Source organism: Oncorhynchus nerka, linkage group LG21, assembly GCF_034236695.1.
Source record: "Oncorhynchus nerka isolate Pitt River linkage group LG21, Oner_Uvic_2.0, whole genome shotgun sequence".
NCBI classification, from domain to species: domain Eukaryota; kingdom Metazoa; phylum Chordata; class Actinopteri; order Salmoniformes; family Salmonidae; genus Oncorhynchus; species Oncorhynchus nerka.
In genome coordinates, this window is record NC_088416.1 from 32573083 (window position 1) to 32595816 (window position 22734).

The 22734-nt window shown below is 50.7% G+C and overlaps 1 pseudogene; it reads left to right on the forward strand.

The window, feature by feature from the left end:
* LOC115104299 (alpha-1,6-mannosylglycoprotein 6-beta-N-acetylglucosaminyltransferase B-like) overlaps positions 1-22734 on the forward strand; it is a 91538-nt pseudogene that overhangs the window by 55242 nt on the left and 13562 nt on the right.

Genomic DNA, 22734 nt, shown 5'->3' on the forward strand with positions numbered 1-22734 from the left:
TGGCTGGATTCACAACGAGTGTAGCTTTAATTTAGTATCTTACCTGTGTGATTTAATGAAAGTTTGATTTTTATATAATTTTATTTGAATTTGCCGCGCTGCATTATCCCTGGTTTTTGGTCAAGTGGGACGCTTGCGTCCCCTATCCTAGAGAGATTTTAAATCCCCTGAGTTATCTGTATATATTTTGAACTTTGCAATGTACAGGAAGTTGCCAGAGGCCTGCAAAGTGTCGACTAAGCAAATAAAACATGTAATTATTGGTCCTAGTTATTGCAGGACAATTTTAAGTGATAGGATTGTAAAAGTGAAAATGATAATGATAATGTTTCCATTTCTTGGTTGGAGAGAAACTAATATGTCTGGGGTGTGATAAATCTGTTCTGTTATATTACATTATACTGTGGAGTAGTGTTCCAGTCTGTTTTGTCCCTAGCTGCATATTCAATTTCCTGTTCCACAATCTCCATTTAGCTCATTATACACATGCATACACTCAAACATCAGCACACTTGCATGTGCACCCTAAAGTTCGGGGGGTGCTACCCCACTGCTTATAACTATAAGTTAAAGGTAGACATTAATATGTCATAGATGCAGAAATAATACAGCATAGTGGTCAATTTCCACGACAACTAAGAGCTTTGAAGCGTGAGTCTCAACTTCTCTGTTTTTGTCCCGTGGCTACCACATGATAAAAGTGTGAAGCGAACCTGTGCACATGCTTTGTGTGACTGTGTGAAAGCGAAGTCATGCATCTCGCTCATCGCAATATCTGCGATGCTGCTCGTGGCAACATAATTCCACTCAGTCTACGTTTAACTATCTAAGATAAGCCAAATACATTTTCTCCAGCCCAGGGCTCCAGCTATGCATTTGGTTGGCTAACTAAGTGGCTAGCCTGCCAGATCAAACTTTGTGGTACAGAGCAAATCGAAACAGAGCAAATCCCTCTACGCGCGCGCACACACACACACACACACACACACACACACACACACACACAATATTATTAGAGAGACCACATGAGGTTGGTGGCACCTTAACTGTGGAGGACGGGCTCGTGGTAATGACTGGAGCGCAATGAGTGAATGGTATCAAATACATCAAACACATGGTTAGCAGGTGTATGATGCCATTCCATCTGCTCCTTTTCCCGGCCATTATTATGAGCCGTTCTCCCCTCAGCAGCCTCCTGTGATAGACATGCAAACGCAGCACAATATTTGTAGTGCACACACTATTGTTTGCGATCACACAATGAAGCTCCTAATGAAGATGACTGACCAGATGCCAATATGATTGTTTTCCTCATGGATCATTTGCATTACAGGCAGATATCTATGCAGCAATGGAATTATGTTTGAATAGATGGCACAGGAGAAATCCGATTATTTTGAGGTCCTATAAGACTCTTTTACGAGGCCCTCAGTCCCAGCCCAGGCAATACATACTGCTGAAATAATTCACCATGGATTCCCATCGGTGTCAATCCAAGGTCACTTGATTAGCCGATGTGTATCAACTGTCCCAGTCTGGCAGGCTAATACTTTAATTTCCTCTGCAGGTCCCCAGACAGCTTAGAGATGCAGGACACTGATAAATCAACTAGTCTGGATATGCAGAGCTGATGAAGCTGGGAGATAAAACAATGCTCCGTGCTCGACTCACCCTCTCAGTATTCTCAAATGGCTTCCATTCCATATCCTTCCTCTTCCTTTCCATATCCTTCCTCTTCCTTTCCATATCCTTCCTCTTCCTTTCCATATCCTTCCTCTTCCTTTCCATATTCTTCCTTTCCATATCCTTCCTCTTCTTCCCCTATCTTTCCTCTTCCTTTCCCTATCCCTTCCTCTTCCTTTCCCCATCCTTCCTCTTCCTTTCCATATCCTTCCTCTTCCTTTCCATATCCTTCCTCTTCCTTTCCATATTCTTCCTTTCCATATCCTTCCTCTTCCTTTCCCTATCCTTCCTCTTCCTTTCCCTATCCTTCCTCTTCCTTTCCATATCCTTCCTCTTCTTCCCCTATCCTTCCGCTTCCTTTCCCTATCCTTCCTCAACCTTTCCTTATCCTTCCCCTTCCTTTCCCTATCCTTCCTCTTCCTTTCCCTATCCCTATCCTTTTCCTTTCCATATCCTTCCTCTTCCTTTCCCTATCCCTATCCTTTTCCTTTCCATATCCTTCCTCTTCCTTTCCCTATCCTTCCTCAACCTTTCCTTATCCTTCCCCTTCCTTTCCATATCCTTCCTCTTCCTTTCCCTATCCTTCCTCTTCCTTTCCCTATCCTTCCTCTTCCTTTCCATATCCTTCCTCTTCTTCCCCTATCCTTCCGCTTCCTTTCCCTATCCTTCCTCAACCTTTCCTTATCCTTCCCCTTCCTTTCCCTATCCTTCCTCTTCCTTTCCCTATCCCTATCCTTTTCCTTTCCATATCCTTCCTCTTCCTTTCCCTATCCCTATCCTTTTCCTTTCCATATCCTTCCTCTTCCTTTCCCTATCCTTCCTCAACCTTTCCTTATCCTTCCCCTTCCTTTCCCTATCCTTCCTCTTCCTTTCCCTATCCCTATCCTTTTCCTTTCCCTATCCCTATCCTTTTCCTTTCCCTATCCTTCCTCAACCTTTCCTTATCCTTCCCCTTCCTTTCCCTATCCTTCCTCAACCTTTCCTTATCCTTCCTCAACCTTTCCTTATCCTTCCCCTTCCTTTCCCTATCCTTCCTCTTCCTTTCCATATCCTTCCTCTTCCTTTCCTTATCCTTCCTCAACCTTTCCTTATCCTTCTCCTTCCTTTCCCTATCCTTCCTCTTCTTCCCCTATCCTTCGTCTTCTTTCCCTATCCTTCCTCAACCTTTCCTAATCCTTCCCCTTCCTTTCCCTATCCTTCCTCTTCCTTTCCCTATCCTTCCTCTTCCTTTCCCTATCCTTCCTCTTCCTTTCCCTATCCTTCCTCTTCTTCCCCTATCCTTCCGCTTCCTTTCCCTATCCTTCCTCAACCTTATCCTTTCCCTGTCATTCCTCTTCCTTTCCCTATCCTTTTCCTTTCCATATCCTTCCTCTTCTTCCCCTATCCTTCCTCTCCCTATCCTTCCTCAACCTTTCCATATCCTTCCCCATCCTTTCCCTATCCTTCCTCATCCTTTCCCTATCCCTATCCTTTTCCTTTCCATATCCTTCCTCTTCCTTTCCATATCCTTCCTCTTCTTCCCCTATCCTTCCTCTTCTTCCCCTATCCTTCCTCTTCTTTCCCTATCCTTCCTCTTCTTTCCCTATCCTTCCTCTTCTTTCCCTATCCTTCCTCAACCTTTCCTAATCCTTCCCCTTCCTTTCCCTATCCGTCCTCTTCCTTTCCCTATCCGTCCTCTTCCTTTCCCTATCCTTCCTTTCCCTATCCGTCATCTTCCTTTCCCTATCCGTCATCTTCCTTATCCGTCCTCTTCCTTTCCCTATCCGTCCTCTTCCTTTCCCTATCCTTCCTATTTTCTTCCTTTTCATCTAATCTAAAGTAGGGAAGCGTATGCCCCACCCATCTGAGGATCTGTTTTTTTCAGCCATCTATTTCCTGTGTTTGATGGGTGCAAAATCCACTTTTCACTTAAATCTCCGTGGACTGATTGCTTTTTGTGACTCTTCATACTCTTGCCTGCACATGTCGTTTTTCCCCCGTTAACGTTACGACAACGGAAATGTTTGTAAAGTCATGTCAAACACACCCCGGTAATGGTTGAAATGGGCTCAATGGGATACATTGGCTGTTAGTTGAATCGAGAAGAACACTAAAGCTTTTTCTGGAATTGAACTTATCGTCTCGACACTTACATCACAAGAAAGAGGATAACTTTATTTTGATGGGTGTACATTTTTTTTGTGGCATTGAAAAAAGTTATAATTTAATACAGTTTAATGTTTACAAATGAGATGAAATGAAAGCAATTTCCCGAAAATGAACTCGGATTATAGTGATTATGTCTGATCTCGCAAACAATGTAAAGTATGTTTAGATGGGTGTAATTGTGTTGATACCCTTTTATCCAAGGGTATCCTGCTATTTTGACACACTTGTTGAATTATGCAAGAGAATGTGACAACAACCGTTTTTAATGAGACAGTCTAGACAGAGCAGGTGAGTGCAGGTAGGGTAGACAGAGCAGGTAGGGTAGACAGAGCAGGTAGGGTAGACAGAGCAGGTAGGGTAGACAGAGCAGGTGAGTGCAGGTAGGGTACACAGAGCATGTAGGGTAGACAGAGCAGGTGAGTGCAGGTAGGTTAGACAGAGCAGATAGGGTAGACAGAGCAGATAGGGTAGACAGAGCAGGTAGGGTAGACAGAGCAGGTAGGGTAGACAGAGGAGGTGAGTGCAGGTAGTGTAGACAGAGCAGGTAGGGTAGACAGAGCAGGTAGGGTAGACAGAGCAGGTGAGTGCAGGTAGGGTACACAGAGCATGTAGGGTAGACAGAGCAAGTGAGTGCAGGTAGGTTAGACAGAGCAGATAGGGTAGACAGAGCAGATAGGGTAGACAGAGCAGGTAGGGTAGACAGAGCAGGTGAGTGCAGGTAGGGTAGACCGAGCAGGTGAGTGGAGGTAGGGTAGCCAGAGCAGGTAGGGTAGACAGAGCAGGTGAGTGCAGGTAGGTTAGACAGAGCAGATAGGGTAGACAGAGCAGGTAGGGTAGACAGAGCAGGTGAGTGCAGGTAGGGTAGACCGAGCAGGTGAGTGCAGGTAGGGTAGCCAGAGCAGGTAGGGTAGACAGAGCAGGTAGGGTAGACAGAGCAGGTAGGGTAGACAGAACAGGTGAGTGCAGGTAGGGTAGACAGAGCAGGTAGGGTAGACAGAGCAGGTGAGGGCAGGTAGGGTAGACAGAGCAGGTAGGGTAGACAGAGGAGGTGAGGGCAGGTAGGGTAGACAGAGCAGGTAGGGTAGACAGAGCAGGTAGGGTTGACAGAGCAGGTGAGGGCAGGTAGGGTAGACAGAACAGGTAGGGTAGACAGAGCAGGTAGGGTAGACAGAGCAGGTAGGGTAGACAGAGCAGGTGAGGGCAGGTAGGGTAGACAGAGCAGGTAGGGTAGACAGAGCAGGTAGGGTAGACAGAGCAGGTGAGTGCAGGTAGGGTAGACAGCAGGTAGGGTAGACAGAGCAGGTGAGTGCAGGTAGGGTAGACAGAGCAGATAGGGTAGACAGAGCAGGTAGGGTAGACAGAGCAGGTGAGTGCAGGTAGGGTAGACCGAGCAGGTGAGTGCAGGTAGGGTAGCCAGAGCAGGTAGGGTAGACAGAGCAGGTAGGGTAGACAGAGCAGGTGAGTGCAGGTAGGGTAGACAGAGCAGGTAGGGTAGACAGAACAGGTGAGTGCAGGTAGGGTAGACAGAGCAGGTAGGGTAGACAGAGCAGGTGAGGGCAGGTAGGGTAGACAGAGCAGGTAGGGTAGACAGAGCAGGTAGGGTAGACAGAGCAGGTGAGTGCAGGTAGGGTAGACAGAGCAGGTAGGGTAGACAGAGCAGGTGAGTGAGGATAGGGTAGACAGCAGGTAGGGTAGACAGAGCAGGTGAGTGCAGGTAGGGTAGACAGAGCAGGTAGGGTAGACAGAGCAGGTGAGTGCAGGTAGGGTACACAGAGCATGTAGGGTAGACAGAGCAGGTGAGTGCAGGTAGGTTAGACAGAGCAGATAGGGTAGACAGAGCAGGTAGGGTAGACAGAGCAGGTGAGTGCAGGTAGGGTAGACCGAGCAGGTGAGTGCAGGTAGGGTAGCCAGAGCAGGTAGGGTAGACAGAGCAGGTAGGGTAGACAGAGCAGGTGAGTGCAGGTAGGGTAGACAGAGCAGGTAGGGTAGACCGAACAGGTGAGTGCAGGTAGGGTAGACCGAGCAGGTGAGTGCAGGTAGGGTAGCCAGAGCAGGTAGGGTAGACAGAGCAGGTAGGGTAGACAGAGCAGGTGAGTGCAGGTAGGGTAGACAGAGCAGGTAGGGTAGACAGAGCAGGTGAGTGCAGGTAGGGTAGACAGAGCAGGTAGGGTAGACAGAGCAGGTGAGTGCAGGTAGGGTAGACAGCAGGTAGGGTAGACAGAGCAGGTGAGTGCAGGTAGGGTAGACAGAGCAGGTAGGGTAGACAGAGCAGGTGAGTGCAGGTAGGGTACACAGAGCATGTAGGGTAGACAGAGCAGGTGAGTGCAGGTAGGTTAGACAGAGCATGTAGGGTAGACAGAGCAGGTGAGTGCAGGTAGGTTAGACAGAGCAGGTGAGTGCAGGTAGGGTAGACCGAGCAGGTGAGTGCAGGTAGGGTAGCCAGAGCAGGTAGGGTAGACAGAGCAGGTAGGGTAGACAGAGCAGGTAGGGTAGACAGAACAGGTGAGTGCAGGTAGGGTAGACAGAGCAGGTAGGGTAGACAGAGCAGGTGAGGGCAGGTAGGGTAGACAGAGGAGGTGAGGGCAGGTAGGGTAGACAGAGCAGGTAGGGTAGACAGAGCAGGTAGGGTTGACAGAGCAGGTGAGGGCAGGTAGGGTAGACAGAACAGGTAGGGTAGACAGAGCAGGTAGGGTAGACAGAGCAGGTGGGTAGACAGAGCAGGTGAGGGTGACAGAGCAGGTAGGGTAGACAGAGCAGGTAGGGTAGACAGAGCAGGTGAGTGCAGGTAGGGTAGACAGCAGGTAGGGTAGACAGAGCAGGTGAGTGCAGGTAGGGTAGACAGAGCAGATAGGGTAGACAGAGCAGGTAGGGTAGACAGAGCAGGTGAGTGCAGGTAGGGTAGACCGAGCAGGTGAGTGCAGGTAGGGTAGCCAGAGCAGGTAGGGTGACAGAGCAGGTAGGGTAGACAGAGCAGGTGAGTGCAGGTAGGGTAGACAGAGCAGGTAGGGTAGACAGAACAGGTGAGTGCAGGTAGGGTAGACAGAGCAGGTAGGGTAGACAGAGCAGGTGAGGGCAGGTGGGGTAGACAGAGCAGGTAGGGTAGACAGAGCAGGTAGGGTAGACAGAGCAGGTGAGTGCAGGTAGGGTAGACAGAGCAGGTAGGGTAGACAGAGCAGGTGAGTGAGGATGGGTAGACAGGTAGGGTAGACAGAGCAGGTGAGTGCAGGTAGGGTAGACAGAGCAGGTAGGGTAGACAGAGCAGGTGAGTGCAGGTAGGGTAGACATGAGGGTAGACAGAGCAGGTGAGTGCAGGTAGGTTAGACAGAGCAGATAGGGTAGACAGAGCAGGTGGGTAGACAGAGCAGGTGAGTGCAGGTAGGGTAGACCGAGCAGGTGAGTGCAGGTAGGGTAGCCAGAGCAGGTAGGGTAGACAGAGCAGGTAGGGTAGACAGAGCAGGTGAGTGCAGGTAGGGTAGACAGAGCAGGTAGGGTAGACAGAGCAGGTGAGTGCAGGTAGGGTAGACAGGTGAGCAGGTAGGGTAGCAGAGCAGGTAGGGGACAGAGCAGGTAGGGTAGACAGAGCAGGTGAGTGCAGGTAGGGTAGACAGAGCAGGTAGGGTAGACAGAGCAGGTGAGTGCAGGTAGGGTAGACAGAGCAGGTAGGGTAGACAGAGCAGGTGAGTGCAGGTAGGGTAGACAGCAGGTAGGGTAGACAGAGCAGGTGAGTGCAGGTAGGGTAGACAGAGCAGGTAGGGTAGACAGAGCAGGTGAGTGCAGGTAGGGTACACAGAGCATGTAGGGTAGACAGAGCAGGTGAGTGCAGGTAGGTTAGACAGAGCATGTAGGGTAGACAGAGCAGGTGAGTGCAGGTAGGTTAGACAGAGCAGGTAGGGTAGACAGAGCAGGTGAGGGTAGGGTAGACAGAGCAGGTAGGGTAGACAGAGCAGGTAGGGTAGACAGAGCAGGTAGGGTAGACAGAGCAGGTAGGGTAGACAGAGCAGGTAGGGTAGACAGAGCAGGTGAGTGCAGGTAGGGTAGACAGAGCAGGTAGGGTAGACAGAGCAGGTGAGTGCAGGTAGGGTAGACAGAGCAGGTAGGGTAGACAGAGCAGAGTGCAGGTAGGGTGCAGGTAGGGTAGACAGAGCAGGTGAGTAGGTAGGGTAGACAGAGCAGGTAGGGTAGACAGAGCAGGTGAGTGCAGGTAGGGTACACAGAGCATGTAGGGTAGACAGAGCAGGTGAGTGCAGGTAGGTTAGACAGAGCATGTAGGGTAGACAGAGCAGGTGAGTGCAGGTAGGTTAGACAGAGCAGGTAGGGTAGACAGAGCAGGTGAGGGCAGGTAGGGTAGACAGAACAGGTAGGGTAGACAGAGCAGGTAGGGTAGACAGAGCAGGTGAGGGCAGGTAGGGTAGACAGAGCAGGTAGGGTAGACAGAGCAGGTGAGTGCAGGTAGGGTAGACAGAGCAGGTAGGGTAGACAGAGCAGGTGAGTGCAGGTAGGGTAGACAGAGCAGGTAGGGTAGACAGAGCAGGTGAGTGCAGGTAGGGTAGACAGCAGGTAGGGTAGACAGAGCAGGTGAGGCAGGTAGGGTACAGAGCAGGTGGGTAGACAAAGCAGGTGCAGGTAGGGTAGAGCATGTAGGGTAGACAGAGCAGGTGAGTGCAGGTAGGGTTAGACAGAGCAGGGGTAGACAGAGCAGGTGAGGGCAGGTAGGGTAGACAGAGCAGGTAGGGTAGACAGAGCAGGTGAGGGCAGGTAGGGTAGCCAGAGCAGGTAGGGTAGACAGAGCAGGTAGGGTAGACAGAACAGGTGAGTGCAGGTAGGGTAGACAGAGCAGGTAGGGTAGACAGAGCAGGTGAGGGCAGGTAGGGTAGACAGAGCAGGTAGGGTAGACAGAGGAGGTGAGGGCAGGTAGGGTAGACAGAGCAGGTAGGGTAGACAGAGCAGGTGAGGGCAGGTAGGGTAGACAGAACAGGTAGGGTAGACAGAGCAGGTAGGGTAGACAGAGCAGGTGAGGGCAGGTAGGGTAGACAGAGCAGGTAGGGTAGACAGAGCAGGTGAGTGCAGGTAGGGTAGACAGAGCAGGTGAGTGCAGGTAGGGTAGACAGAGCAGATAGGGTAGACAGAGCAGGTAGGGTAGACAGAGCAGGTGAGTGCAGGTAGGGTAGACCGAGCAGGTGAGTGCAGGTAGGGTAGCCAGAGCAGGTAGGGTAGACAGAGCAGGTAGGGTAGACAGAGCAGGTGAGTGCAGGTAGGGTAGACAGAGCAGGTAGGGTAGACAGAACAGGTGAGTGCAGGTAGGGTAGACAGAGCAGGTAGGGTAGACAGAGCAGGTGAGGGCAGGTAGGGTAGACAGAGCAGGTAGGGTAGACAGAGCAGGTGAGTGCAGGTAGGGTAGACAGAGCATGTAGGGTAGACAGAGCAGGTGAGTGCAGGTAGGTTAGACAGAGCAGATAGGGTAGACAGAGCAGGTGAGGGCAGGTAGGGTAGACAGAGCAGGTAGGGTAGACAGAGGAGGTGAGGGCAGGTAGGGTAGACAGAGCAGGTAGGGTAGACAGAGCAGGTGAGGGCAGGTAGGGTAGACAGCAGGTAGGGTAGACAGAGCAGGTGAGTGCAGGTAGGGTAGACAGAGCAGGTAGGGTAGACAGAGCAGGTGAGTGCAGGTAGGGTAGACAGAGCAGGTAGGGCAGGTGAGGGCAGGTAGACAGAGCAGGTAGGGTAGACAGAGCAGGTAGGGTAGAGACAGGTAGCAGGTGGTAGGGTAGACAGAGCAGGTAGGGTAGACAGAGCAGGTGAGTGCAGGTAGGGTAGACAGAGCAGGTAGGGTAGACAGAGCAGGTGAGTGCAGGTAGGGTACACAGAGCATGTAGGGTAGACAGAGCAGGTGAGTGCAGGTAGGTTAGACAGAGCAGATAGGGTAGACAGAGCAGGTAGGGTAGACAGAGCAGGTGAGTGCAGGTGGGTAGACAGCAGGTGAGTGCAGGTAGGGTAGCAGAGCAGAGCAGGTAGGGTAGACAGAGCAGGTGAGTGCAGGTAGGGTAGACAGACAGGTGAGCAGGTAGGGTAGACAGAGCAGGTGAGGGTAGCAGAGCAGGTAGGGTAGACAGAGCAGGTAGGGTAGACAGAGCAGGTGAGTGCAGGTAGGGTAGACAGAGCATGTAGGGTAGACAGAGCAGGTGAGTGCAGGTAGGTTAGACAGAGTAGGGTAGACAGAGCAGGTGAGTGCAGGTAGGTTAGACAGAGCAGGTAGGGTAGACAGAGCAGGTGAGGGCAGGTAGGGTAGACAGAGCAGGTAGGGTAGTAGGGTACAGAGCAGGTAGACAGTGCAGGTAGGGTAGACAGAGCAGGTAGGGTAGACAGAGCAGGTGAGTGCAGGTAGGGTAGACAGAGCAGGTGTAGGGTAGACAGAGCAGGTGAGTGCAGGTAGGTTAGACAGAGCAGGTAGGGTAGAGCAGGTGAGGGGTAGAGACAGGTGAGTGCAGGTAGGGTAGACAGAGCAGGTAGGGTAGACAGAGCAGGTGAGTGCAGGTAGGGTAGACAGAGCAGTAGGGTAGACAGAGCAGGTAGGCAGGTAGACAGAGCAGGTAGGGTGACAGAGCAGGTGAGTGCAGGTAGGTAGAGCAGGTAGGGTAGACAGAGCAGGTAGGGTAGACAGAGCAGAGTGCAGGTAGGGTAGACAGAGCAGGTGAGGGCAGGTGCAGGTAGGTAGGGTAGACAGAGCAGGTAGGGTAGACAGAGCAGGTGAGGGCAGGTAGGGTAGACAGAGCAGGTAGGGTAGACAGAGCAGGTGAGTGCAGGTAGGGTAGACAGGTAGCAGGTAGGGTAGACAGAGCAGGTAGGGTAGACAGAGCAGGTGAGTGCAGGTAGGGTAGACAGAGCAGGTAGGGTAGACAGAGCAGGTGAGGGCAGAGCAGGTAGGGTAGACAGAGCAGGTGAGGGGTAGACAGAGCAGGTAGGGTAGACAGAGCAGGTGAGTGCAGGTAGGGTAGACAGAGCAGGTGAGGGTAGACAGAGCAGGTGAGTGCAGGTAGGGTAGACAGAGCAGGTAGGGTAGACAGAGCAGGTGAGTGCAGGTAGGGTAGACAGAGCAGGTAGGGTAGACAGAGCAGGTAGACAGAGCAGGTGAGGGCAGGTAGGGTAGACAGAGCAGGTAGGGTAGACAGAGCAGGTGAGTGCAGGTAGGGTAGACAGAGCAGGTAGGTGAGAGCAGGTAGGGTAGACAGAGCAGGTGAGGCAGGTAGGGAGAGAGCAGGTAGAGTAGCAGAGTGCAGGTAGGGTAGACAGAGCAGGTAGGGTAGACAGAGCAGGTGAGTGCAGGTAGGGTAGACAGAGCAGGTGAGTGGGGTAGACAGGTAGGGTAGACAGAGCAGGTGAGGGTAGGGTAGACAGAGCAGGTAGGGTAGACAGAGCAGGTGAGTGCAGGTAGGGTAGACAGAGCAGGTAGGGTAGACAGAGCAGGTGAGTGCAGGTAGGGACAGACAGGTGAGTGCAGGTAGGGTAGACAGAGCAGGTGAGTGCAGGTAGGGTAGACAGAGCAGAGGGTAGACAGAGCAGGTGAGTGCAGGTAGGGTAGACAGAGCAGGTAGGGTAGACAGAGCAGGTGAGTGCAGGTAGGGTAGACAGAGCAGGTAGGGTAGGGTAGACAGAGCAGGTAGGGTACAGAACAGGTGAGTGCAGGTAGGGTAGACAGAGCAGGTAGGGTAGACAGAGCAGGTGAGGCAGGTAGGGTAGACAGAGCAGGTAGGGACAGAGCAGGTAGGGGTAGGCAGGTAGGGTACAGAGCAGGTAGGGTAGACAGAGCAGGTGAGGGCAGGTAGGGTAGACAGAGCAGGTAGGGTAGACAGAGCAGGTGAGGGTAGGGTAGGGTAGACAGAGCAGGTAGGTAGACAGAGCAGGTAGGGTAGACAGAGCAGGTGAGTGCAGGTAGGGGAGCAGGTAGACAGAGCAGGTGAGGGTAGACAGAGCAGGTAGGGTAGGGCAGACAGAGGTGCAGGTAGGGTAGACAGAGCAGGTAGGGTAGACAGAGCAGGTGGTGTGCAGGTAGGGTAGACAGAGCAGGTGTGCAGTAGGGCAGGTAGGGTAGACAGAGCAGGTGAGGTGCAGGTAGGGTAGACAGAGCAGGTGAGTGCAGGTAGGGTAGACAGAGCAGGTAGGGTAGACAGAGCAGGTGAGGGGTAGCAGAGCAGGTGAGTGCAGGGTAGACAGGGTAGACAGAGCAGGTGAGTGCAGGTAGGGTAGACAGAGCAGGTGGGTAGGGTAGACAGAGCAGGTAGGGTAGACAGAGCAGGTGAGGGGTAGACAGAGCAGGTAGGGTAGACAGAGCAGGTGAGTGCAGGTAGGGTAGACAGAGCAGGTAGGGTAGACAGAGCAGGTGAGTGCAGGTAGGGTAGACAGAGCAGGTAGGGTAGACAGAGCAGGTGAGTGCAGGTAGGGTAGACAGACAGGTAGGGTAGACAGAGCAGGTGAGTGCAGGTAGGTAGGTAGGGTAGACAGAGCAGGTGAGTGCAGGTAGGGTAGACAGAGCAGGTGAGGCAGGTAGGGTAGACAGAGCAGGTAGGGTAGACAGAGCAGGTGAGTGCAGGTAGGGTAGACAGAGCAGCAGAGCAGGTGAGGGCAGGTAGACAGAGCAGGTGAGTGCAGGTAGGGTAGACAGAGCAGGTGAGTGCAGAGTAGGGTAGAGCAGAGCAGAGCAGGTAGGGTAGACAGAGCAGGTAGGGTAGACAGAGCAGGTAGGGCAGGTAGGGTAGACAGAGACAGAGCAGGTAGGGTAGACAGAGCAGGTAGGGTAGACAGAGCAGGTAGGGTAGACAGAGCAGGTAGGGTAGACAGAGCAGGTGAGTGCAGGTAGGGTAGACAGAGCATGGTAGGGTAGACAGAGCAGGTGAGTGCAGGTAGGTTAGACAGAGCAGGTAGGGTAGACAGAGCAGGTGAGTGCAGGTAGGGTAGACAGAGCAGGTAGGGTAGACAGAGCAGGTGGGTAGACAGAGCAGGTAGGGTAGACAGAGCAGGTGAGGGCAGGTAGACAGAGCAGGTGGGGTAGAGTGCAGGTAGGGTTAGACAGAGCAGGTAGGGTAGACAGAGCAGGTGAGTGCAGGTAGGGTAGACAGAGCAGGTAGGGTAGACAGAGCAGGTGAGTAGGGCAGACAGAGCAGGTAGGGTAGACAGAGCAGGTAGGGTAGACAGAGCAGGTGAGTGCAGGTAGGGTAGACAGAGCAGGTAGGGTAGACAGAGCAGGTGAGTGCAGGTAGGAGCAGGTAGGGTAGACAGAGCAGGTGAGAGCAGGTAGGGTAGACAGAGCAGGTGAGGGCAGGTAGACAGAGCAGGTGAGTGCAGGTAGGGTAGACAGAGCAGGTAGGGTAGACAGGTGAGTGCAGGTGAGTGCAGGTAGGGTAGACAGAGCAGGTGAGTGGGTAGGGTAGACAGAGCAGGGGTGACAGAGCAGGTGAGGGCAGGTAGACAGAGCAGGTAGGTAGACAGAGCAGGTAGGGCAGGTAGACAGAGCAGGTAGGGTAGACAGAGCAGGTAGTGCAGAGCAGGTAGGGCAGGTAGGGTAGACAGAGCAGGTGAGTGCAGGTAGGGTACACACAGAGCATGTGAGACAGAGCAGGTGAGGGGTAGGTTAGACAGAGCAGGTAGGGTAGACAGAGCAGGTGAGTGCAGGTAGGTTAGACAGAGCAGGTAGGGTAGACAGAGCAGGTGAGTGCAGGTAGGGTAGACAGAGCAGGTAGGGTAGACAGAGCAGGTAGGGTAGCAGAGCAGGTAGGGTAGACAGAGCAGGTGAGGGCAGGTAGGGTAGACAGAGCAGGTGAGGGTAGACAGAGCAGGTGAGTGCAGGTAGGGTACAGAGCAGGTAGGGTAGACAGAGCAGGTAGGGGTAGACAGAGCAGGTGAGTGCAGGTAGGGTAGACAGAGCAGGTAGGGTAGACAGAGCAGGTGGGTAGACAGAGCAGGTGCAGAGCAGGTAGGGTAGACAGAGCAGGTAGGGTAGACAGAGCAGGTGAGTGCAGGTAGGGTACACAGAGCATGGTAGGGTAGACAGAGCAGGTGAGTGCAGGTAGGTTAGACAGAGCAGCAGAGCAGGTGAGTGCAGGTAGGTTAGACAGAGCAGGTAGGGTAGACAGAGCAGGTGAGGGCAGGTAGGGTAGACAGAACAGGTAGGGTAGACAGAGCAGGTAGGGTAGACAGAGCAGGTAGGGTAGACAGAGCAGGTGAGGGCAGGTAGGGTAGACAGAGCAGGTAGGGTAGACAGAGCAGGTGAGTGCAGGTAGGGTAGACAGAGCAGGTAGGGTAGACAGAGCAGGTGAGTGCAGGTAGGGTAGACAGAGCAGGTAGGGTAGACAGAGCAGGTGAGGTGCAGGTGAGTGCAGGTAGGGTAGACAGAGCAGGTGAGTGCAGGTAGGTAGACAGAGCAGGTGAGGGTAGACAGAGCAGGTAGGGTAGACAGAGCAGGTGAGGGCAGGTAGGGTAGACAGAGCAGGTAGGGTAGACAGAGCAGGTGGGTAGACAGAGCAGGTAGGGTAGACAGAGCAGGTGAGTGCAGGTAGGGTAGACAGAGCAGGTGGGTAGACAGAACAGGTGAGTGCAGGTAGGGTAGACAGAGCAGGTAGGTAGACAGAGCAGGTGAGGGCAGGTAGGGTAGACAGAGCAGGTAGGGTAGACAGAGCAGGTAGTGTAGACAGAGCAGGTGAGTGCAGCAGGGTAGGGGGTAGACAGAGCAGGTGAGTGCAGGTAGGGTAGACAGAGCAGGTGAGTGCAGGTAGGGTACACAGAGCATGTAGGGTAGACAGAGCAGGTGAGTGCAGGTAGGTTAGACAGAGCAGATAGGGTAGACAGAGCAGGTGAGGGCAGGTAGGGTAGACAGAGCAGGTAGGGTAGACAGAGCAGGGTAGACAGAGCAGGTAGGGTAGACAGAGCAGGTGAGGGCAGGTAGGGTAGACAGAGCAGGTAGGGTAGACAGAGCAGGTAGGGTAGACAGAGCAGGTAGGGTAGACAGAGCAGGTGAGGGCAGGTAGGGTAGACAGAGCAGGTGAGTGCAGGTAGGGTAGACAGAGCAGGTAGGGTAGACAGAGCAGGTGAGTGCAGGTAGGGTAGACAGAGCAGGTAGGGTAGACAGAGCAGGTAGGATAGACAGAGCAGGTGAGTGCAGGTAGGGTAGACGGAGCAGGTAGGGTAGACAGAGCAGGTGAGTGCAGGTAGGGTAGACCGAGCAGGTAGGGTAGACAGAGCAGGTGAGTGCAGGTAGGGTAGACAGAGCAGGTGAGTGCATGTAGGGTAGAAAGAGCAGGTGAGTGCAGTAGGGTAGACAGAGCAGGTAGGGTAGACAGAGCAGGTGAGTGCAGGTAGGGTAGACAGAGCAGGTAGGGTAGACAGAGCAGGTGAGTGCAGGTAGGGTAGACAGAGCAGGTAGGGTAGACAGAGCAGGTGAGTGCAGGTAGGGTGGACAGAGCAGGTGAGTGCAGGTAGGGTAGACAGAGCAGGTGAGTGCAGGTAGGGTAGACAGAGCAGGTAGGGTAGACAGAGCAGGTGAGTGCAGGTAGGGTAGACAGAGAAGGTAGGGTAGACAGAGCAGGTGAGTGTAGGTAGGGTAGACAGAGCAGGTAGGGTAGACAGAGCAGGTAGGGTAGACAGAGCAGGTGAGTGCAGGTAGGTTAGACAGAGCAGATAGGGTAGACCGAGCAGGTAGGGTAGACAGAGCAGGTGAGGGCAGGTAGGGTAGACAGAGCAGGTAGGGTAGACAGAGCAGGTGAGGGCAGGTAGGGTAGACAGAGCAGGTAGGGTAGACAGAGCAGGTGAGTGCAGGTAGGGTAGACAGAGCAGGTAGGGTAGACAGAACAGGCGAGTGCAGGTAGGGTAGACAGAGCAGGTAGGGTAGACAGAGCAGGTGAGGGCAGGTAGGGTAGACAGAGCAGGTGAGTGCAGGTAGGGTAGACAGAGCAGGTAGGGTAGACAGAGCAGGTAGGGTAGACAGAGCAGGTGAGGGCAGGTAGGGTAGGCAGCAGGTAGGGTAGACAGAGCAGGTGAGTGCAGGCAGGGTAGACAGAGCAGGTAGGGTAGACAGAGCAGGTGAGTGAGGATAGGGTAGACAGAGAAGGTGAGTGCAGGTAGGGTAGAAAGAGCAGGTGAGTGCAGTAGGGTAGACAGAGCAGGTAGGGTAGACAGAGCAGGTGAGTGCAGGTAGGGTAGACAGAGCAGGTAGGGTAGACAGAGCAGGTGAGGGCAGGTAGGGTAGACAGAGCAGGTAGGGTAGACAGAGCAGGTGAGTGAGGATAGGGTAGACAGAGCAGGTGAGGGCAGGTAGGGTGGACAGAGCAGGTGAGTGCAGGTAGGGTAGACAGAGCAGGTGAGTGCAGGTAGGGTCGACAGAGCAGGTGAGTGCAGGTAGGGTGGACAGAGCAGGTAGGGTGGACAGAGCAGGTGAGTGCAGGTAGGGTAGACAGAGCAGGTAGGGTAGACAGAGCAGGTGAGTGCAGGTAGGGTAGACAGAGCAGGTAGGGTAGACAGAGCAGGTGAGTGCAGATAGGGTAGACAGAGCAGGTGTTTGGTGGTTGCAGCCCTGTTCCTCACCTTTATGTTAATGTATTCATACACTAAAGAAAAATATAAACACGACATGTAAATTGTTGGTCCAATGTTTCATGAGCTCAAATAAAAGATCCCATACATTTTCCATATGCACAAAAAGCTTATTTCTCTGAAATGTTTTGCACAAATTTGTTTAAATCCCTGTTAGCATTTCTCCTTTGCAAATATACTCCATCCACCTGACAGGTATGGTATATCAAGAAGCTGATTAAATATCATGATCATTACACAGGCGCACCTTGTGCTAGGGACAATAAAAGGCCACTCTAAAATGTGCAGTTTTGTCACACAACACAATGCCATAGGTGTCTCAAGTTGAGGGACCGTGCAATTGGCATGCTGACTGCAGGACTATCCACCAGAGCTGTTGCCAGATACATTTGTATGTTAATTTATCTACCATAAGCCACCTCCAACGCCATTTTTGAGAATTTGGCAATACATCCAACTGGCCTCACAACCGCAGACCACGTGTATGGCGTTATGAGGGCGAGCAGTTTGCTGATGTTAACATTGTGAACAGAGGGCCCCATGGTGGCGATGGGGGTATGGGCAGGCATAAACTACGGACAAAGAACACAATTGCGTTTTATTGATAGCAATCTGAATGGACAGAGATACCGTGACGAGATCCTGAGGCCCATTGTCATGCCATTCATCCACCTCTCATGTTTCAGCATGATAATGCACAGCCTCATGTCGTAAGGATCTTTACACATTTCCTGGAAAATGTCCCATTCCTTCAATGGTCTCCATACTCACCAGACATGTCACCCATTGAGCATGTTTGGGATGCTCTGGATCAACATATACAACAGCGTGTTCCAGTTCCCGCCGATATCCAGCAACTTCCCCCAACCGTTGAAGAGGAGTGGGACAACATTCCACAGGCCACAATCAACAGCCTGATCAACTCTATGTGAAGTAGATGTGTCACGCTGCATGAGGCCAATGGTGGTTTTCTGATCCACACCCCTACCTTTTTTTTTAAGGTATATGTGACCAACAGATGCATATCTGTGTTCCCAGTCATGTGAAATCCATAGATTAGGGCCTAATGAATGTATTTCTATTGACTGATTTCTTTATATGAACTGTAACTCAGAAAAACCTTTGAAATTGCGTTTATATTTTTGTTCAGTGTGTATATATACAAATAGGCACATATGTTTCTTTCTTTAACTCAAAATATGAGTACATTGTAAATTAAAAACCTGAATTCCCACCAAAATCCCTGAACTCGATTCATTATTTGTCCGTAAAATGTTTTATGTGCTATAATTCAGTCAATATCTGATGGATTATAAAAATGTTAAACGTTTGGAGTATGTTCATCCATTGTCCAACACAGGAAGTTGGTGGCACCTTAATAGGGGAGGATGACCACATGATAATGGCTGGAGCGGTTTCCAAAGTGTTTGATGCCATTCCATTTGCTCTGATCCAGCCATTATTATGAGCCGTCCTCCCCTCAGCAGCTTCCACTGTAAATGTCTAACTGTTGCATTTTATTAGAATTATTTTTTTTAAACCTTTTAACAATTTTGATGAACGTTGCTACTAAAAGGATATAATCAAAGTAGTATATGTTAGTAGTGCTCCTGTCAAAATGTCTCTCCTATTCAATCCTGTCAGGTACAGTAAGTGGTCATACACAAGGAAAGGAAGCCTTTTCCGACTATTAGGAAGCAGCCCCTCACACATTATGCCCCAGGAATGTCAGAGACCCACCAAAGAAGGGAGGTATACTTGCGGTGTCTGGACATGGTTATATTGCTGTGAGTAAGAGCTCTCCATTTATCTCCCCTGTGGTGTGTAGTGGCCTAGCAGCGTGTGATTTAAAGTCAATTTCCCCCCACCTGGAGGGCAGGCTGAGCCCAGCACACTGAGGGAGAGGAGAGGCACTGTGACATCCATCACCTTTGACTGCTTTATGGTTAAAGTCTCCTGGGCTTGATTCCCATACCACTGCTTGTTAAGACATGGGCTTTTACCAGATAAATATTCTATCATCGCAACAGGAGGCAATGTCTATCTATGTTCTGCTATTTTGACATACAGAACCCATTCTCCGATCTCTTTCCTCTGTCTCTCAGGTGCCACATCCGTGTGATTGACACATTTGGCACAGAGCCGGCATACAACCATGAGGACTACGCCACCCTGCACGGCTACAGGACCAACTGGGGCTACTGGAATCTCAACTGCAGGCAGTACATGACCATGTTCCGTGAGTGAACTCTGAGCATAATCTCTCTTCTGACACTGGATGTGAGGGGAATGGGGTTGCGCTTGTTTATCAGGCATCAACCTCAGAAAGAGAGAAAGTGGGAAATGGTAATATGGATTTTAGTGGAGGTTTGGCTTTTGGAGTGTGTGTGTGGGCACAGATGTTGTGGGGCACTTGTGTGGGCCTCTGGCCTCTCATAGTGGAAGCTCCGGGTCAGAGAGATGAGAAGGAGCCTGGGAGGGTAATAGCAGTTGTGGCCAAACAGATGCCTAGAGCTAGACAATAGAACTTAGCACCATAGGCTCTCACTGGCACACACACAGATCTTAAACATCCAGCTGGGATCAGTGGAAGGAGAGGAGACTTCAGCTGTGTTTGTGCTCTTCCAATTAACTCAGTGAGCATAGCTTCTGTGGAAGTACTGCTGTTTTGGATGCACCTTGTAATTGCAAGCCACACTCATATTGGGTTTGAAATAGGAACACGTTATGAATAAATATATACAGTATAGATATATACAGTGGGGCAAAAAAGTATTTAGTCAGCCACCAAGTGCAAGTTCTCCTACTTAAAAAGATGAGAGAGGCCTGTAATTTTCATCATAGGTACACTTCAACTGTGACAGACAAAATGAGAAAAAAAATCCAGAAAATCACATTGTAGTATGTTTAATAAATGTATTTGCAAATTATGATGGAAAATAAGTATTTGGTCACCTACAAACAAGCAAGATTTCTGGCTCTCACAGACCTGTAACTTCTTCTTTAAGAGGCTCCTCTGTCCTCCACTCGTTACCTGTATTAATGGCACCTGTTTAAACTTTAAAAGACACCTGTCCACAACCTCAAACAGTCACACTCCAAACTCCACTATGGCCAAGACCAAACAGCTGTCAAAGGACACCAGAAACAAAATTGTAGACCTGCTGCACCAGGCTGGGAAGACTGAATCTGCAATAGGTAAGCAGCTTGGTTTGAAGAAATCAACTGTGGGAGCAATTATTAGGAAATGGAAGAGATACAAGACCACTGATAATCTCCCTCGATCTGGGGCTCCACGCAAGATCTCACCCCGTGGGGTCAAAATTACCACAAGAACGGTGAGCAAAAATCCCAGAACCACACGGGGGGACCTAGTGAATGACCTGCAGAGAGCTGGGACCAAAGTAACAAAGCCTACCATCAGTAACACACTATGCTGCCAGGGACTCAAATCCTGCAGTACCAGACGTGTCCCCCTGCTTAAGCCAGTACATGTCCAGGCCCGTCTGAAGTTTGCTAGAGAGCATTTGGATGATCCAGAAGAAGATTGGGAGAATGTCATATGGTCAGATGACACCAAAATATAACTCGTCATGTTTGGAGGACAAAGAATGCTGACTTGCATCCAAAGAACACCATACCTACTGTGAAGCATGGGGGTGGAAACATCATGCTTTGGGACGATTTTTCTGCAAAGAGACGACTGTTCCGTGCAAAGGAAAGAATGAATGGGGCCATGTATCGTGAGATTTCGAGTGAAAACCTCCTTCCATCAGCAAGGGCATTGAAGATGAAACGTGGGTGGGTCTTTCAGCATGACAACGAAACGATCCCAAACACACCGCCCGGGCAACGAAGGAGTGGCTTCATAAGAAGCATTTCAAGGTCCTGGAGTGGCCTAGCCAGTCTCCAGATCTCAACCCCATAGAAAATCTTTGGAGGGAGTTGAAAGGCCATGTTGCCCAGCAACAGCCCCAAAACATCACTGCTCTAGAGGAGATCTGCATGGAGGAATGGGCCAAAATACCAGCAACAGTGTGTGAAAACCTTGTGAAGACTTACAGAAAACATTTGACCTCTGTCATTGCCAACAAAGGGTATATAACAAAGTATTGAGAAACTTTTGTTATTGACCAAATACTTATTTTCCACCATAATTTGCAAATAAATTCATTAAAAATCCTACAATATGATTTTCTGGATTTTCTTTCCTCATTTTGTCTGTCATAGTTGAAGTGTACCTATGATGAAAATTACAGGCCTCTCTCATATTTTTAAGTGGGGGAACTTGCACAATTGGTGGCTGACTAAATACTTTTTTGCCCCACTGTATATACACTGCTCAAAAAAATAAAGGGAACACTAAAATAACACATCCTAGATCTTAATGAATGAAATATTCTTATTAAATACTTTTTTCTTTACATAGTTGAATGTGCTGACAACAATCACACAAAAATTATCAATGGAAATCAAATTTATCAACCCACGGAGGTCTGGATTTGGAGTCACACTCAAAATTAAAGTGGAAAACCACACTACAGGCTGATCCAACTTTGATGTAATGTCCTTAAAACAAGTCAAAATGAGGCTCAGTAGTGTGTGTGGCCTCCACGTGCCTGTATGACCTCCCTACAACGCCTGGGTATGCTCCTGATGAGGTGGCGGATGGTCTCCTGAGGGATCTCCTCCCAGACCTGGACTAAAGCATCCGGCAACTCCTGGACAGTTTGTGGTGCAACATGGCGTTGGTGGATGGAGCGAGACATGATGTCCCAGATGTGCTCAATTGGATTCAGGTCTGGGGAACGGGCAGGCCAGTCCCATAGCATCAATGCCTTCCTCTTGCAGGAACTGCTGACACACTCCAGTACATGAGGTCTAGCATTGTCTTGCATTAGGAACCCAGGGCCAACCGCACCAGCATATGGTCTCACAAGGGGTCTGAGGATCTCATCTCGGTACCTAATGGCAATCAGGCTACCTCTAGCGAGCACATGGAGGGCTGTGCGGCCCCCCCCAAAGAAATGCCACCCCACACCATGACTGACCCACCGCCAAACCGGTCATGCTGGAGGATGTTGCAGGCAGCAGAACGTTCTCCACGGTGTCTCCAGACTCTGTCACGTCTGTCACATGTGCTCAGTGTGAACCTGCTTTCATCTGTGAAGAGCACAGGGCGCCAGTGGCGAATTTGCCAATCTTGGCGTTCTCTGGCAAATGCCAAACGTCCTGCACGGTGTTGGGCTGTAAGCACAATCCCCACCTGTGGACGTCGGGCCCTCATACCACCCTCATGGAGTCTGTTTCTGACCGTTTGAGCAGACACATGCACATTTGTGGCCTGCTGGAGGTTATTTTGCAGGGCTCTGGCAGTGCTCCTCCTTGCATAAAGGCGGCGATAGCGGTCCTGCTGCTGGGTTGTTGCCCTCCTACAGCCTCCTCCACGTCTCCTGATGTACTGGCCTGTCTCCTGGTAGCGCCTCCATGCTCTGGACACTACGCTGACAGACACAGCAAACCTTCTTGCCACAGCTCGCATTGAAGTGACCTCCTAGATGAGCTGCACTACCTGAGCCACTTGTGTGGGTTGTAGACTCCGTCTCATGCTACCACTAGAGTGAAAGCACCGCCAGCATTCAAAAGTGACCAAAACATCAGCCAGGAAGCATAGGAACTGAGAAGTGGTCTGTGATCAACACCTGCAGAACCACTCCTTTATTGGGGGTGTCTTGCTAATTGCCTATAATTTCCACCTGTTGTCTATGCCATTTGCACAACAGCATGTGAAATGTATTGTCAATCAGTGTTGCTTCCTAAGTGGACAGTTTGATTTCACATAAGTGTGATTGACATGGAGTTACATTGTGTTGTTTAAGTGTTCCCTTTATTTTTTTGAGCAGTGTGTATGTATATATATATATATATATGATTCTCATGGCTTTTTTTATTTTTCATGTGTACTGGGAATACTCAGGTCTTGCTTTGTTTCCTGGTTTATGGAGTGACCACTGTCCTTCTCTAGGTTACCAGGCTGCTCGAAATGGCGCACACCTGTCACCATCATTACGTGCGTGTGCAGGTCTTCAGACTCACCTGGACTCCATCACTTCCTTGATTACCTGCCCTATATACAGCTGAAGTCGGAAGTTTACACACACCTTAGCCAAATACATTTAAACTCACTTTTTCACAATTCCTGACATTTAATCCTAGTAAATATTCCCTGTTTTAGGTCAGTTAGGATCACCACTTTATTTTAAGAATGTGAAATGTCAGAATAATAGTCCAGAGAATGAATTATTTCAGCTTTTATTTATTTCATCACAT